Here is a 17,670-nt window from a genome sequence, read left to right on the forward strand (position 1 = left end):
AAAGATTTTATTTATTTATTGTGTATACAGTATTCTGCCTTCATGTCTGCCTGCAAACCAGAAGAGGGAACCAGATCTCATTACAGATGGTTGTGCGTCACCATGTGGATGCTGGGAGTTGAACTCAGGACCTCTGGAAGATCAAACGATGCTCTTAACTGCTGAGCCATCTCTCCAGTTTCTATTCTCTTTCATAACTTGTGTTTGTCACCTGCATTCAGTCTTTCCTTATTCCCTAGTATTTAGCCTTTCTTCTCCTTTCTGCACACTGCACCGCTTACCCACATGTCCATCTGTTTTCACACACACATGTTTTATTAACTAGGTTTCATATGAAGGAGAAAGTATCTTTTTTTTCCTTCTATGATTGTGTGATTGCACTTAATACTATACATTCTAAGTCCATCCATTTTCCTGAAAATTTTATTACTTCATTTTTCTTTAGAACTGAGTAATAGTCATATATTGGATATATGTATACATACACACACCAAATTTTCATTATTAATTTTTCTGTTAATGGACAAAGAGGTTGACTTCAAGTCTTTCTTATAGTGAACAAAGCAGCAATAAACATGGGGATGGAGATATCTCTGTGGTAGGTTACACGGTTTTCTGGATGGATTGATAGAAGTGAAATAGCTGGATCACATTCAAGTTATATTTTAAATGTTTGAGAATCTCCAAACCGACTTGCACAATGGCTGTATTACTCTGCACCCCACCAACAGAGAGTGAGGGTTCTTTTCTCTCCACGTCCTCTCTGACGTTTGTTGTATGACTTATTGATGGCAGTCATTCTGACTGTGCTGAGGTGGGATCTCAAAGGAGTTTTAATTTGCATTTCCCTGATGGCTAGGAGTATTAAACAGTCACTGACTGACTGACTGACTGACTGACTCTCTCTCTCTCTCTCTCTCTCTCTCTCTCTCTCTCTCTCTCTCTGTGTGTGTGTGTGTGTGTGTGTGTGTGGGTGTGTGTATGTCTTTCTTTTTCTTGAACAGTGCCTACTTAATTTATCTGTCCATTTGTTGATTGACAATTTTATCTTCTTGGTATTTAATTTCTGCGTTTCTGGGTATTGAACTCTTGTCCAAGGTGTAGTTGATTAAGATTTTCTCCCTTGCTCTGGGATGTCCTTTGTTGTACAGAAACTTTAATTTTCATGTAGTCCATCTTTTGATACTTGAGTTAGTTCCTATGCTTTTGGTGTTCATGTATTACATCTCTTGACACTAGGCCTAGTTCCTATGCTGTTGGTACTCCACTGAAAAAGTTCTTGCTTCTGCCATTAGCTTGAAGGGTGTTCATACTTCGTGTGTTTTCTTCAGATGTTACAATGTTTCATTTTTAATTAAGATCTTTGAGCTATTTTGAACTGACTTTTGTACAAGTAAGGTAAGGGTCTAATTTCATTCTTCAGGTCGAAATCCATCCTTTCCAGCACAGTTTGTTGAATGGCTTCTTCCCAGTATATACTTTTACCCCCTCCTCTTTTGTCAAAAATGAAGTGGACATGGTTTTATTTTATTTCTGAGCCCTTGATTCTATTCCACCAATCTCTGCTTCTATTTTAACAACAGTACCAGGGTTGCAAAAGTAGCAAAATCAGAATTACTCAGACTTTACACCAGCAACCATGAAAACCAGAAGAGCATGGAATAAAACATTTCAAGTTGTTTTCCTTGTGCTGTTTTTAGGATTTTTATCCCTTTACTTTGCATTTGTATTGTTTGCTTAGCTTTGTTCTCCATTTCTAAATTTCATTGTTCTGTATGGTCTCATCTATTACTGATGGTGTCTGTCATGGTTTTTAATTTGAATAACTTTCTCCTTCATTTTAAGTATTTCTATCTGATTGTTTTCAGTGCTTCAATCCCATTGCTATATTTCTCCTCCATATTTTGGTGTTTCACCTCCAGTTTACTAATGGTTAAGTTCACTGCTGAGTCTCTCTACAAAGGTTTTGGATAGATTTCATTAATTTACGCATCTGTTTATATAATCATCAATTCTTTTGAACAAGTAAGACTCTTAAATTCTAAGACTTTTCAGTTATTTCTTTAGTTTTGGATTCTCTTATGATGAATTGGTCACTAGGTTATGGGTCATGGGTGGGAGCTGTGTCACATTCCTTATATTGCTTTGTTAGTTTACTCATCTGCTGAATTGTGTTGGTTTTGACTTTGTCTTCTCCCAAGCATATAATCTGTGTTTTTGTGCCTCTTAGTGTAGTGTCTACATGACGTTCCATTACAGGGACTGCTGAAACGCGGTGTTGACTATAGAATGAGTGGCTGATGTAATCCTGTCTTGTCTATGTGCCAAGAGGACCAAGGGCGGGGCTGCACTCTAGGTACCAAGTGTGAGCAGATCTCCTACAGCCTTCCTCCATGACCCCATCCCTCCATCTCAATGGCCCATTTCTGTAGAGACTCCCTAGAAGCCAGGATGGCCAGGAAATCAGGCAGCCAATCTTCCCTCTCCTTCCTCCCCTCCAGTTCCAGTTCATCAGTCTTGTCCCCCCGCTTTGCACCAGACCCTCTGCTGTGTCCCCTCCTTCTTCTCTGCCTCCATTTCAGGCGTCTGCTCAGATTTTGGTGACATATCCACCTTTCCTCAGTCCTGTGGACCCTCTCACCCCACTCCCTTCTATCCTATCTCATGTCCTTAGCACCAGCTCTCAATGCCTAGAAACATGTTCTACCCAGGACCCCCAGGGACCACACCCGGCAAGAGCTCAGAAGCATTCCTGACCAGGAGTCTACAGTCATCACATGTTCTAAGAAAAAGATACCGAGGAATGGAACGCCCATGCAACAAACACAAGAGTAGATATCCGCACCAACTTCCAACCAGTTCTATCTGAAAATGTGAGGCCAGAATCACTCTGATAGCAAACCAAACAAAGACATTATAAAAATAAAGCAAAATAAAAGACCCATGGCACAACATCTCTCATGAACGTGGATTCCAGTATCCTTCACAAGTATTAACTAATTGAATCAGCAATGTATAAAAACGATGCTGCATCATGAACCAGGGCAGACTTTCCTATTATGACAATGACTAGCTTAACATCCAAAAACAACTGAGTGTATTAAATAAAGGAAAATATTTTGCGATAACCCCATGTAGAAAAGGCAGTTGATAACAATTTTTTTGAATCACAAAATTCTTGGCAAGCTTAGAAACTTGGCCTAATAAAGAGGAACTAAGGAAAAGCTACAGTTATCATCATAACAAATGGCAAAATTAAATAAATAATTGGATACTTTCCCATTACAACTAAAGACAATCAGGAGTAACTCTTACCTTAAAATTTGTGTTGACTATTCCTGTGTTTTATCTTTGGGTCTGTAAAGAAATGTGTAACACCTAAGTATATCTGTGTACTTTAAATTTTCCTCATCACTTGTGTTTGGTTTGCTTATTTTTGAGCCTTATAAAATTTGAATCATGCCGTGTCTGGTTCTGGGTTTTTCTTTCTTGGTTTTAATTCAATATCATGGTTCTAAGATGCGAATGTGGTGCTATTATGACTTCATTTGCTTCTCTCCGAGAGCTGTATTCCGCTGTGGGCACCTTCACAGTCTATCTATAAAAGGCTTCATTTTAATCAGACTGGTTTGGAAGCAGAATATGGAATGGATTGGTGCAGACTTACAACTATATTTATAAAGAGGCAATCATATGGATCATCAATGCTGAATTCAAGTGTCACGGGTTTCCCTGTGATTTTCTCACTTCGGCCTCAGGGCTTGAGCATCCAAAATGAATGTGTTTCATTCCCGCCTAAGCGTCTTGCCAGCTTAGATGGCCTCTGCTAATAACTCATGTCATGTTTGAACTCCCCGTCACAGCCTTGAGACCGAGGTCTTAATGAGGCTACGCAGATAGTTCTGAGTGCAAAGCTGTGATACCTTCGGGGCCCTCTCAGGAAGGAGGCACCAGAAACAGCACTCTGTTCAAGGCAGAGTCAAGATGTGAGCAGAATCTTCAGTACAATGCATTTCTCTGTCTCTATCTGTCTTTGTCTCTGTCTTTGTGTCTCCCTCCCTCTCCCTCCTTTTCCTTTTCTCTCTTTCTCCTCTCTCTCTCTCTCTCTCTCTCTCTCTCTCTCTCTCTCTCTCTCTCTCTCTCTCACACACACACACACACACACCAATGAAGAAATTGAATCCTGGAGGGAGGGAAATAAAGTCATCAAGGTTTCCAGAGGCACAGCAAGGCCCCGGAGTCTCAGGATGAGAGAGTCTCTAAATCACTAGTTAAGAAGTGAATTAGTTACATTGTGGAGAAAATTGGTGAACCTGCTGGGATCATTAACACATTAACAGAGTTACCTTTATTGGTTTGGCTCCCCGCTACCTAGCAGAGAGCAGGCCCTAGGGAAGGGGTCCTGGAAAGGGTCAGTGGTGACAGGAGCTTCTGCATCCTGTGGCCTGGGAGTGACAGAGGAGAGGCCCTGGTGGGTTCTGGGGGGGGGCAGGGGTAAATCAAGCCTGTGGTCTTTGGAGGATGGGGTTGGAGTAGAAGCTTAGGATAGGTTCAGAACTGGAGGGGGAAAGGGAGGATATGGCGGATGTATGTACGCCTGTGCTTAAGTGAATGTTTCTGCATCCCAGGAGGCAAACAGCTCCTCCATACTTTCAGAACTGGCCACCATCCTCACAAACACCCAGAGAGACTCAGCAATCTCTCTTGTCACCATCCCTTTATTGTCCCACGTGCTCTGGGGACACTTCTGTCCTCTTTTAACATCCTCACGATTTCTATATTGAATTTCCCAAATTTTAACTCTTCTACCTGCTCTACCCATCATCTCATTTATAAAAACCTGCCCTGTACAGCAAATTCATCTTCCCCTCCCCACTGTTAAAATCCTGTACTGAACAAAGTCAGAAACCTCTCCAGCAGAAGGCGTCACGGGGCAACATCAGCCACAGAAGCCGTATCGCCCACTCCTGGCCTGACTGTAAAGCGAGTTCCTACCCGGCTCCCTTGAACCTGTCAGTCCATTTCTAATCACTAACAGCTGCAGCTGCGACCAGATGGCCTCCCGTGCAGTATGGTCTCCAGCTTTGCCCTGTGGGGACAATCACATGGCATCAGCCACACTGCACCTCCTAGCCGCTGCTCAAGCTCTGCGCCTGCAGACAGAGCGAGGGCATCCTTCCTACCCCAGCAGAACGCAGGCTCTGTTTTGTCAGCTGGGTCTTAGTTGAAGTTTCCAGTGTACCTCCAGCCCTGCCTTATTAAAGACCAATAAAGAGAAAGCTAAATAAAACAATAATAGCTTCTATTTATTGAGTGTCGTGGAATGCAGGCGCAATTCTAAATGTGCTTTTTACACCTTATCTCATTTGAGCCTCCTGGCAAGCTGCTGACGTGGTCTCCTCATTGGCCCCATTTAACAGAGTAGGGAACTAACTGGCAGAGGTGGCTCTCCAGGCAGTGGCTAGCTCCACTCTGAGGACACTATTCTGCCCCCTTCCATGACCAGTGGTATTTACAGGCCAGGGTACTTGGTTGCCAGATGTTGCTTCGTGTGGCCTGCAGCTATGTATCAGCAACTGCTCACCCAGAGGTAATAATGCCATTTCTGTTTGTCCTTTGAATCTCTTTGGCGCAGCACTCTTTATTAAAGGGGACGGAGCACAGACAATAAGATGTGTTCCTGGTAAGGAGTTGCAAGGGATTTTAGTAGAGACATAAGGAGGTCATTTGTATGTGTTTACTTTTTAGAAATTCTTCTCTGTGGCTTGTGGAGGGAACGCTGGAATGGGATGGCTTGTGGCTGGAGCCGCAGTTATTGTGACCCAGTTAATTTCTTAACAAACTAAGGAAATGTATATGAACCTCTACACCTGTTTGTACGGATCTATAGACGGAGATACACGCTATGTCAGGTTTCCATTGTGAATGTCTATACCCGTGTGTATGGAGCTGCAGACAGAGATACACGCTAGATCAGCTCTCCATTGTGACCATCTATATATACCCGTGTGTATGGATCTATAGATACAGATACACGCTATATCAGCTCTTCATTGTGAATGTCTACACCTGTGTGTATGGATCTATAGACAGAGATACATGCTCTATCAGCTCTCTAGAGTCTGTACCTGTGTGTATGAATCTATAGATACAGATATACACTACACTATATTAGCTCTCCATTGTGAACATCTATACCTGTGTGTAGGGATCTATAGACACAGATACACAGTACATCAGCTCTGCAGAGTCTATACCTGTGTGTATGGATCCATAGACACAGATACATGCTATATCAGCTCTCCATTGTGAACATCTATACCCATGTGTATGGATCTATAGACAGAGATACATTCTATATCAGCTCTGCAGAGTCTATACCTGTGTGTATGGATCTATAGACACAGATACATGCTATATCAGCTCTCCATGGTGAACATCTATACCCATGTGTATGGATCTATAGACGGAGATACATTCTATATCAGCTCTGCAGAGTCTATACCTGTGTGTATGGATCTATAGACGGAGATACATGCTATATCAGCTCTGCAGAGTCTATACCTGTGTGTATGGATCTATAGACACAGATACATGCTATATCAGCTCTGCAGAGTCTATACCTGTGTGTATGGATCTATAGACGGAGATACATGCTATATCAGCTCTGCAGAGTCTATACCTGTGTGTATGGATCTATAGACACAGAGTCACACTATACCAGCTCTCCATTATGAACACATATACCCGTGTGTAGGGATCTATAGACAGCTATATCAGCTCTCTGTTGTGTGACAACACACCTGAGAGAATTAGTTCCCAGGACGGAAGACTTCCTTTGGCTCCTGGTTTCAGAGGTCTTGGCCAATGATGAGTTGGCATTGCTGCTTAGAGTCTGTGGCCATGCGGTACATCAGCGGCACGTGACAGAGGAGAAACAAAAGGAGAGAGGAAGAGACCAGGGACCAGATCTGTGTATCTCCTTCAAGACAAGCTCCTGGTGATCTAGTTTTCCTTCCTCCCATTCGGTCCATCTCCTAAAGGTTCCACAAATTCCCAATAGCGCTGAAAGTCGGAGATGTCTAGTCCTCAGCATACGGACCACTGGGGGACATTCCAGACCTAAACAACAGCACATATTGTGTGTGAATTTTCCTTAGGGAGAGAACTGCTCCCCTAGATAGGGCCCTACCAACAGACTTTAAAGTACCTACATTTAAATCCCGTTTGTTTATTGGGCTTACCTACAGAGTATGTCACCACAGCCTTACAGGTGACCCCACCGATGACATCACCGCAGCATGGATAATGACATCCCCACAGTTGCAGAGTTCTCCCCTCCCCAGTTAACCCTCCACGCTCTATGGATGGTAGCACCTTCAGAGAGCACAGAGATGGAGGCGGTATTGCTTATGGGAAGGGGTGGTTGGACCTCCAGGTAACAGGCTAGTGACCCTCCCTGCTCTCTCTGACTGTGAGGGAGGGAAGGAAGGCCAACAGGACTATCGTGAGTCTCCTCTCTGAGAAGCAGTAGTTTGCCTGGTGACTATGGTAATTTAGGCGCTTGTGCTCAAGGGGACAACAGTTCACATATACAAACAGTAAATATAGTTTTTTAATAAACATTTTTTTCTACAAAAGTAAGCACTTTAATTAGCAAGTGTGGGCACAGGTAATGCTGCTGCAATGAATAAAACCTACACCTCACAGAGTAAAAGAGGAACTGTATTTCTTTGCAACAAAATCCAGCGTGGGTCTGGAAGAGCTCGAGAATTCTTTCTACACCTTCTGCCCCCCTTCCCCACCTCTCGCCTCAGAGCGTGCTGAGGTGGACAGAGACTTCTGAATGTCTCAGCTCAGAAGTGAAATATGGCACTTCTGCTCTGGGGAGAAATATGTCACCTTTCTTTCTGGGGGGAAAAAAGGGCTGTGCTCTTCACGGTCTTAGCAGGTTGGAAGGAGGTCTCAGCAGGAAAAGAAGACATGCCGCTGCTGCTGGTGTGGACTTCAGCTCTCCCTAGAGGGCCTGGCGAATGAGTGAATTTTACTATGAGGAAATACAGAGACCCTTGGCACTGAGATAAAGATAGATGCTAAAAATTAGTCATTCATGAGCTTCGCTGCACTCCTTCTGGACGCGTACCGCTCCCGTGCCTCTTGTTCGTGTCTTTCATGTCTTAGGCAGTAAGTACTCTCGGATGAGCAGAACCCAGAAAATCCCCCGGGAATGACGGTTGCTAGGCCTGAGCCAGGCTGCCGCTAAATCACTATCCTAGCTTCTCTGCCTTTTAGCTTGTGTGATTCCAGTTCGTGGATCAGAGCAACCATGGTAGTTCCATGCAGGCATCCCCAAAGTTGCTCTCAATTCATCTGAGCTGCGGGAATTAAACCTCCAGTGTTCTCTGCTGTGGACCAGCCATTTGACTAGGGGCTTCTTTAGGCATCTTCCACGGCGCCTGAAAGGGTTAGCATGGCATACAAGAAGACACAAAATTGTCAAATGATTTCTGCTCCCCATATTATTCTTGAAATTATCAAAGATTTTTCGGCAAGAGTGGCTCCCTGTGGATAGAGGCGCTGCTGTAGTGTAGTGCTGAGGATTTCAGAAGGGGTTAGGGGGCTCTGTGTGCAGCTGGAAACTAGTGAATGAGTGACAAAAGGAGCTAACCCCTGCCACCTTGGCTTAACGTAACCCTCCACTGATGGCTACCAAAGGGGTAATTGTAGTTCCTACCTTGAAAGGAATGGAAAATAGCCCAGGAGTTAGCAGGAGTAGCCTTTGGTATCATTACTTTGTTTCCAGTTTCCATTCTGAAAACCAGGAAAGGTACCAATCTAGAGTTGAATGACTCTGAAACCACAAAACAAAACTGAAGTGGTCATATGTGTGTGGCCCATGTGGGAGAGTGTGTGTGTGTGTGTGTGTGTGTGTGTGCGTGTGTGTGCTATTGTTCTTTGATTCTGATGAGAAAAAAACTGTCAACAAAAAACAGCAGCTGGCAGCCTGGACACTGATGGAAAACATTTCAAGGGGGGTCTGTTTAAGGTGACTTAAAGAGAGAAAGGTATGACATAAGCGGAAACCATTTTTCCCTCGTTGCCAGGGTCATTGGCTCGGTACTAATTGGCTTGACTTGGCACCATTTTAAGTGCATTATGTCTGTCTTCATCTTCAAAGTGTTCTGGCAACAATAGGGCTGATTCTTCCGGGGTTTTACTAGGCTTTGGGGCCCAGAACAGCCAGGCTGGAAGCTGCTCTCACCCTTATGGGGTGAAGTTTGTGGCTTGGGTGGGGCACGGAACTGAGGCCCAGCTCTGGAGATCTGAGAGTGTGCTCCACCCACAGCAGCGTGGTCACACAGGGAGTTACATCCCCCTCGGAACAAAGAATGGAAAAGAACACTAAACATGAGGGGCTCCGAGAAAGGACTGGGAGAGGGCTTCTTCCATCTCCTGCGGGAAGCTGACAAAGGTTTCTTTTGTGGTATCTAAAATGTCAAGCACAGAGTCAGGGTCCTGCTTTAAAGGGAAGATGAAAATTGTCCCCGCCCCCCCCCCCCCACATACACACACTGGAGAGTGTCACTCAGCATCAGTAGAGAAGGGGACTCCAAAGAGTGTTACGGCATGGGTAAGGACATTATGCTGGATGAAACAAGACAAATGCAGTCATGTCCCATGATGACACAATATGCTCTGAAAAATGTATCACCTGTCAAAGGCTCAGAGGCTACAGAGTCGCTAGGCAATGCGCTCCCTCAGCCCCGCCTTCCTCAGTCTAGTGAATTGTTGTCCACATAGCCCGTGACCACCACTATTAGGATCGCTTCTCAGGGGTACCCAGGTTAGTAGACAAAAGAGTAGTGGTTGCCAGGGTTGCCATAGGGGGCTGGGGAGTTGGCACTGATTGGACACAGAGTTTCCACGGGGGAAGATGAAAACTTCTAGAGGTAGGTGGTGAGGTGGTTGCTGCAAAGCAGGGCAGTGTGGTGAGCGTGCCTGGAACACACACTGAGGAAGGTCACCTAAGTGTTATGTTGTGTTGCTCCAGTGTTAAAGAATGCCCCTCCTGGTACCTAGTCACCCTAGGGGGCACAACTACACTCCCAGAGGAGGAAAAGAAAGAGGAAGAACACGCACAGATTCTAGAAAGAGAAGATCTCTTAGGGAGAGATCTTCTTGGTGGCAAGCGGGAGGTGCTGGGTGGAGATGCTCCTAGCAGGGACAGAGACCCCGAGGCGAGTTAGAGCTCCCGCGGCAGCTTGGAACTTGAGCTCTGATCCCCCTGTTCTGAGGGAAGGAGTATTTCTATTATTGGCCTTTTTGAATGTGTGTTTTGTCTTTCATGCCAAATGAACTTAGGGTAAGTGTTTGCCCACACTTGAATTGCCACATGGAAGGTTCTCAGTATAGCCATTTTTTAATAGCTTATAAGTTCAGGTTAGTTCATTTGTTTAACTCCTCCATCAAACTGCTCGCAAAAGTCTGTTTGTATTGGGTGTGACTCCAGAAGCTTCAAGGACTCTAGGCTGGGAAAGGGGTGATAGAGTAAGAGACAGAAAGAGTCTGAGGCTTGGGACTGACCGCCTTTAGCATATTGCAGACTCTTACCAACCATAGGAGACCCTTACCTCCTCAGGGTTGTCATAGATCTTTCTAGGCGGACCATATTGTCACCTCTGTGTCCCAAGTGACTCCACCCAGCCTTTGTCCCTCTGGATGAGTCTTCATTCTTTGCCCCTGCATTTACATTCTGTCTGCTTTATCTTTTCCTTAATGCTCTGTGTGACTCACTCCTGGCCATCAGGGACTCCTGACCATCAGTGGTGAATCCTGGCCATCAGTGGTAACTCCTGGCCATCAGTGCTCCTGGCCAACACTTGGCGTGGCAGAGCGAGGTGGTTCCAGTGCTCAGTGGGCCACACTCACTGGTGATTCCTCTGAAGGGCATAGATACCCTGGTCCCCTGGACTAGTTACCACACCCTTCATGTGTCTTCAACGAGCATGCCTGTGGAGGACATTTCCAGGAGGGTGAAGTGGGGTGAAAAGACTCACCCTCAGTGTGGACAGCACTGTTCCATAGACTGAGGTCCTGACTGAAGAAGCCAGAAGGCATCAGCATTCATGTCTTCTGGCTGCAGACTCAATACGACCAGCTGCCCTTGCTCCTGTTACCATTCCTCCCCAGCCCTGATGGACTGGACCTCCAAACTGAGAGAAAAAACAAATGCTTCTCTACTTAAGCTGCTTTTGTCTGGTTATATCACAGCAAGGGAAGAGCAACAGGGGCTGCCAGGTACCTTGCAGTGAAATACAGTCTTATGGAGAAAAATCAGCAGGTTTCACACGAACAGCGTTTTGCTAACAGAGAGATTTCAAAAGAGGTGTCTGGGTTGCTGTTGCGTAAATCGAAGCCTGGCAAGGATGGAGGAGCAGGAAGGGAGGGTTTATGATCAAGAGTTGGCAAATCCCAGCAGGAGATGGCACAAGAAGCCCAGACTCTCTCCATGAATCACCACCAAGGAAATCAGCACTCCACAGTTCTTTCTGTAATCAAGAGTAAGTCATTTAAATGGGGTTTGGAAGCACAGCCTGGTAATCCCAGTTACTCAGAAGACTGAGGTAGTAAGATGTGAATTCAAGCAGGCAGCAGGACTTGGCCGTCACGTGGTACTGGATTTTTCAGGCCTGGTAAAATGTAGCAGTACAAGGTTTGTAGAGGATCACACCAGGGTCCAGAAAGGTGAGTCTTAATCCAGCAGAGGTAGCAATGAAGGTTAACCCATGGAACTCCACCCCCGTTTCTTAGTCAATGTTCCACTGCCTTGAAAAGATGCCTTGATCATGGTAACTCTTATACATAAAAGCATTTTATTGGGAATTGCTTCCATTCTGAGGTTTCACCCATTTTCAACATAGCAATAAGAACGGTGGGAAGCAGGGCGGCAGATGGGCAGGCATTGTGCTGGGGAGGTAGCTGAGTGCTACATCCTGATCCTCGGGCAGAAGAGAGAGAGAGAGAGAGACTGACTGGGCCTGGCTTGATAGTTTGAAGCCCCATAGCCCATTCCTAGTGACACACTTCCTCCAACAAAGCCACATCTACTCCAACAAGGCCACACCTCCTAACAGCACCTCTCCCCAATGACTAAGCATTCAAATATGTGGACCCATGGGGCCATTCTTATTTGACCCACCACACCTTGTCAACTTGTCACCCAGATATTTTAAAATGTAACATTTTATTCCTGGCCCCTACATTCCCATTTTCATCTCATAATTCAACATTACTATATCTCTTAATAGTCCCCTAGTCTTTAATAGTCCCAGCACTGTTCAAAAATTCAAAGTCTGGCACGGGCTTTTATTCCCAGCAATCAGGAAGCAGAGGCAGGTAGATCATCCTTAGTTTGAGGCCAGCTGGTCTATATAGTGAGTTTCAGGCCAGCAAGGGGGACACAGTGAGACCGCACCAACCAACCAACCAACCAACCAACCAACCAACCAACCAAGCAAAGAAACCAAAACCCAAAGTCTCATTTAAGACTTAAGACAAACTTTTAACATTAAGTCTCTATAAAATCAAAATGAAATAAAAACCAAGTTACACACATTCAAAACACAACGGTACAGAATAAACATGATCCCACAGCCAGGAAAGGGCAGATCAAAGCAAGACCACACCCAGACCAGCAAACACCAAACCATAGAGCTACCATATACAGCATTTTGAGACTCATGATAGAATCATCTGGACACCACAGGGTGTGGCTAATGACTCTCGTTAACTCTTCGGAAGGAATCTCTGCCAACTAGTACCTGACCTCAGTGGTTTCCTGGCCCCCTCACCCCTGCCTTTTACCATGCCTGCAAAAACAGTACTATGTGACCGGCACTGCCATCTCCGGCTGCCAGCTTGCCATCTCTCGATGAACTGTGGTTCCCTGAACCATAGTTATAGCAACCTCCACGGATCTTCCATAATGACCCTTGGGAATATACACACAGGCGGCCGCTTCGATGGAGAGAATGATTTTCTCTAAATCAGAGAAATCTGCATTCTAAGTTAGGCTCTGTCCTTTAAACGAATTTGGGTTTTCAAAAATTGGAGCCATTAATCCATGCATGGAGTCTAACTCGCAGGATACCCTGCGTAATGTCCCAGGTCACAGTGTGAAATGTCCCAGGTCACAGTGTGAAATGTCCCAGCACACAGTGTGAAATGTCCCAGTTACACAGTGTGAGCTTTTCCTTAAGTGGCGATCCCCTATTCACAGTTATAGCTGCTTTTGTACCTGCCCTTGCCTGTAGCTTTAAATTCTCACACATCCTCCTTTCCTTGCCAACCTGAACATTTTCCATGCATGTCCGCTGTCTCTCACTGCCGCTCTAGCAGCAAGCAATACCCATGCCACAGCGTGGGTGTTATGACCACTTGAAATCTCATCCACAGTGTCACCTCCATTTGAATTCAGCTTCACTCGGGCTTTTGGAACAGAGGCAGAAGGCAGCCAGATATTTATATATCTATTTATTTACTTATTTATTAAACTACAAGTGGTCTCTAGCCCAGCTCCTAGCACAGCCTTGGCTCTTCCGCCATTGAACTCCTCTGTGACCTCAGTTCTCTACCAGCTCTTCACCCGGGAGACCCACCTTTCATTCCCTCTCCATACAGCAAGCAAGCGGTGCATTTGGGAAGTGATTCCTGGGCTGGGAGGACAGCTCAATGGTAAAGGGGCTTGGAACCCAGACTGAAGATCTGAACTCGATCCCCGGAACCCACATGGTTGAAAGGAGAGAACCGATTCCTGCAAACTGTCTTCTGACCGTATGTGCTCTGTGACATCCACATGCCCACATTCACACACATACAGGGACACATGATAAGTAAATAAAAGCACTAAGTCCAAGGTGATTCTTCTATATTTAAAAATAATGATGTGCTCACTGTGCTTTGGACCATAAAAAGAATGTAAATCAAAACCTCCTAAGCACTGCCCCCCCCCTACCTTTTCACACCTCCGAGGTCATTGATGCTATCAGCTGGCTATGTGTCTCTCCACGTCTCTTTCCCGACACCATTTTACACACATCACAGGTTGTATCCTGCAGCTTTAACCACAGTGAAGTGAGGCTGAGACAGGGAATGGGGCTTCCTTCCTGAGATCTAACACATGCTTCTTGGACATCAACTGTGTCTGTGTCCTGGTCAGACAACAAATTATCTCCCCCTTACCTCCCAAGGGCCCGGTTTGTCTCCATATGCTTCCTGCGTGTTCCCCCAGCTCAGGCTGACCCCCCTTGCCCTTGCTTTGGCATTATCAACCAGTCCTGTGCCTCACCAACATTCCTTCCTTGCCCCCGTGCTTTAGAACGGAAGACACATTGTCTGGCCCACTTACACGACAGGGATGTTACTTCTCTTCCTCCCTCATATAATTTGCTGTGGCTATATTTTTTTTCCTGAGGCTGAAAGCCATACAGAAAGGATGCTTATTTTGTTTACAATTCTAGATCTTGCAAGGCCCGGCTAGGGCAGATTCGTTTGCTTGGTCTCCAGAGGGTCTCTTAGCTGCATCACTGCGTAGTCAAAGGACAGAACAGTAAACCTCCAGATGTAGAGCCAACCCAGTGGTGGCCTTACAGTATCTACTGACTGCATGAGACCCAGTGTCAATGCTTTTCAAAAGTCTCTAATTACCTCCCACCAGAGGTAATGAGTACTGCCACCCTGAAGACTAAATCTTAGGGAACAAGTGGAATCTGATCCACAGATCCCCAACAAGCCCCGTCAGTGACGATCCTTCCTCCTAAGTCCCTGCTGTACCATATAACCCACTGTGAGCCCTCGGTTTCCTCCTAAGTCCCTGCTGTACCATATAACCCACTGTGAGCCCTCGGGAGGCACGCACTGTGTCTACTAGAGGGTTGCACAGAGTCTATAGGCACACAGTGGGTGTTCAGTTAGAATTTGAATACACAGGTTAAGTTGATGAATAGTAAAGACATCACCAAGTACCAGTACTTAGGAGCTAATCTTGATGATTCAAACAAACAAACAAACAAAACAAAAAACAAAGGTAACCCTCCCCCCCCCCCCTCAAATCAGCTATGGCAGTTAGCTCTGCTGCCCAGATGAATCCAGTCATTCTGCTTCTCCCCACCCCCATGGCTTTCACTCTGGCCCAAGTTCATACCCTTTGTTGGGTCCCTGATACTCTCTCTTAACTGACCCTCGTGCTCCCCCTCTTGTTTCAGCAGAGTCTGTTCCATTCCTCACAGCAGCCCGATGAATCTTTTCAGAATTGCTAATCCGATATTAATTCCCGTCTCAAACCCCTTGCTGGTTTTCTCCTGCGCTTGGCTGCAGCCACCCTCCCCCCCCCCTTCCGATACCCAGTCTGTCAACCTTGAGTACTTTTTGAGCTTCCTTAAAAATGCAACAACCCACATCCCCTGTGTTCTCATGCCCCAATTACAGTGCCCATTTTATTGTCCTGGGAACCTGTTAGGCTTGTCCTGCCCCAGGGCCTTTTCATTTGCTGGCTCCTCAGCCTGGAATACTCTTCATTCACCTCCTCACATGGTTGGTTGCAGCTTGTCATCTGGGGTAGGGCTCAAATGTCACTCCCTAACTAATTTTGAGTTTCTGAAGACACTCACTAAAGTGGCTGTGCTTAGTGGCATGCTATCTAACGTCACATCCCCTGTAGCTATTTGTCAGTATAAGAGAATATACTGTATAGAAATGACAAAATTATTACAATTATAGAGAATATATTGTATATAACTACAGAAAATATAGAAAGCCAACTAACTTGAGGACAAACATTTTGAATTTCTCTGTCTCTGGAATTTTCTAAGCTTTTGATGAAAATAAGGACATGGGGCTGAAGCAGTGTCTCAGAGGTTAAAGCACTTGCTGTTCTTGCAAAGGATGCTGGTTTGATTCCTAGTACCCACACAGTGCTAACAATTTTGGGTAATGCCAGTCCAGGGGATCTGATGCCCTCTTCTGACCTAAATGGGCACTGCACGCACATGCAAAGCTACACATGTAGGCAAAACACCCACACACATTAATAAAAACAACTGAACATTTAAAACAAAAGAAAGCAAGAATGCACTTTGCTGTTTACACTCCCGGGCCCTGTGGGATTTAGACAGGCTAATGGATATGAAAATCTTCATGAAGCAGAATGGCGATGCGCATTATCACTTCCAATGTAGGTGACTGATTTCACTGACCTGCACCACAGTCTCTCCACTGTAAAACAAAGCAAATCTTTGTCCTGTAGCTGCGGTTCTACCCAGGGAATCCTTCAGGAGTCCTGTGGAAGCAAGCTGTCAGGACTTAAGAGTGGAAAAGTCCTCTGAGCAAGAGAGGATGAAACACACAAAGGATGGTGCTAATTTATGAACATCAAGTGCACACGGATAATTTCCACTGAGAAGCAACAGCATCTGTGGAAGAAAGCCTCCCAGGAAGGCCCAGCACTGAGCATGGCCTCTCAGAAGCCGCCAGCTCAGCAGCCCGAATAGCGCATGTCTGCCGGAGGTTGGAAGCGCCTGTAACAGAGCAGACGTCTTTGGGCCTTGCTCGCTGAGGGCTCTGGATCCCAGTTAATGAAAGAGCAGCACGCTCTCATTATTTATTCATCAATTTTTTCATGGCGTCAGACTGGCTGAAACTGGGTCTAGTCCCTTCTATTTATACGTTGCAAACCACTAACCATTCTTAACCAGTGTGCCCATCAAACATTTGTGGCTGTTTGGGTCTCGGGTTCCTACTAGAAAATAACTACATTGAGATGTTACAGAAGTGGAAACCGAAGGGGGAAAACAAACAAACAAACTCGAGTGGATAATAAACAGATGCTGGGTCCCATTATAACTCCGAAGCAACCCTGAGTCCTAATTTAAGAACTCTGAAGGATCGTGGATCTCTGTGTTCCTTGTGTCGGTCCACAGAAAGTCCTCATCACACGGGACATGTAATGGCATTTCAATAAACAAGTTGGAACATGCAGCTACATCCTCTACAACTTCGGAGTCACTGTGTGTAAAGGCGGTGTTTGCTTGAACGCCCTTCCCAAAGATCCAGGTGCTTTGATTTAGTTTGCATTTCTTTCAGTGTAAGATTTCTGAAGGTAAGCTGTGTTTGTGAATATTCTCTTAGACATCCCCAAAATTTTAAGTTCTCGTGGCTTACTAAATACTATTTTAATATACATTGGAAAATTCTGGGAGAAAATTTCTGGTTTTAATTTTATGGCTTAATATTTTTTTTTGTTATCTCTTTATTTAGCTATTTGGATTTTACAAAGAACCTTTGCTGATTTTTGACTTTTATTCTCATTTTCATTCAATGTACACAGGAAAATTAAGATGTACTATCTTTAAGCTTTTAGACATTTTAAAATCATAATATAAAGCAGATTTGTCCTTTGGTTTTAGTTTGGAGCGTTTCTCTTCGTGTTTCTTTCTGGGTGTGTCTTCACATCCACATTCCTCAAGATTCCATCTCGGCTGGAGATGCGCTCCCGTCTGTCTAGATGTGACCGACGATTTAACCATCTCACATCCAGGCCTCTTACAACCCTTTGCTATTGAATAGGACACAGTCATAGCTTCGGTATGTTTTAGAGCCACCGTCTCACCAGGT

The sequence above is a fragment of the Microtus pennsylvanicus genome, chromosome 11 (genome assembly GCF_037038515.1).
Source record: "Microtus pennsylvanicus isolate mMicPen1 chromosome 11, mMicPen1.hap1, whole genome shotgun sequence".
In the NCBI taxonomy this organism is placed as follows: Eukaryota; Metazoa; Chordata; class Mammalia; order Rodentia; family Cricetidae; genus Microtus; species Microtus pennsylvanicus.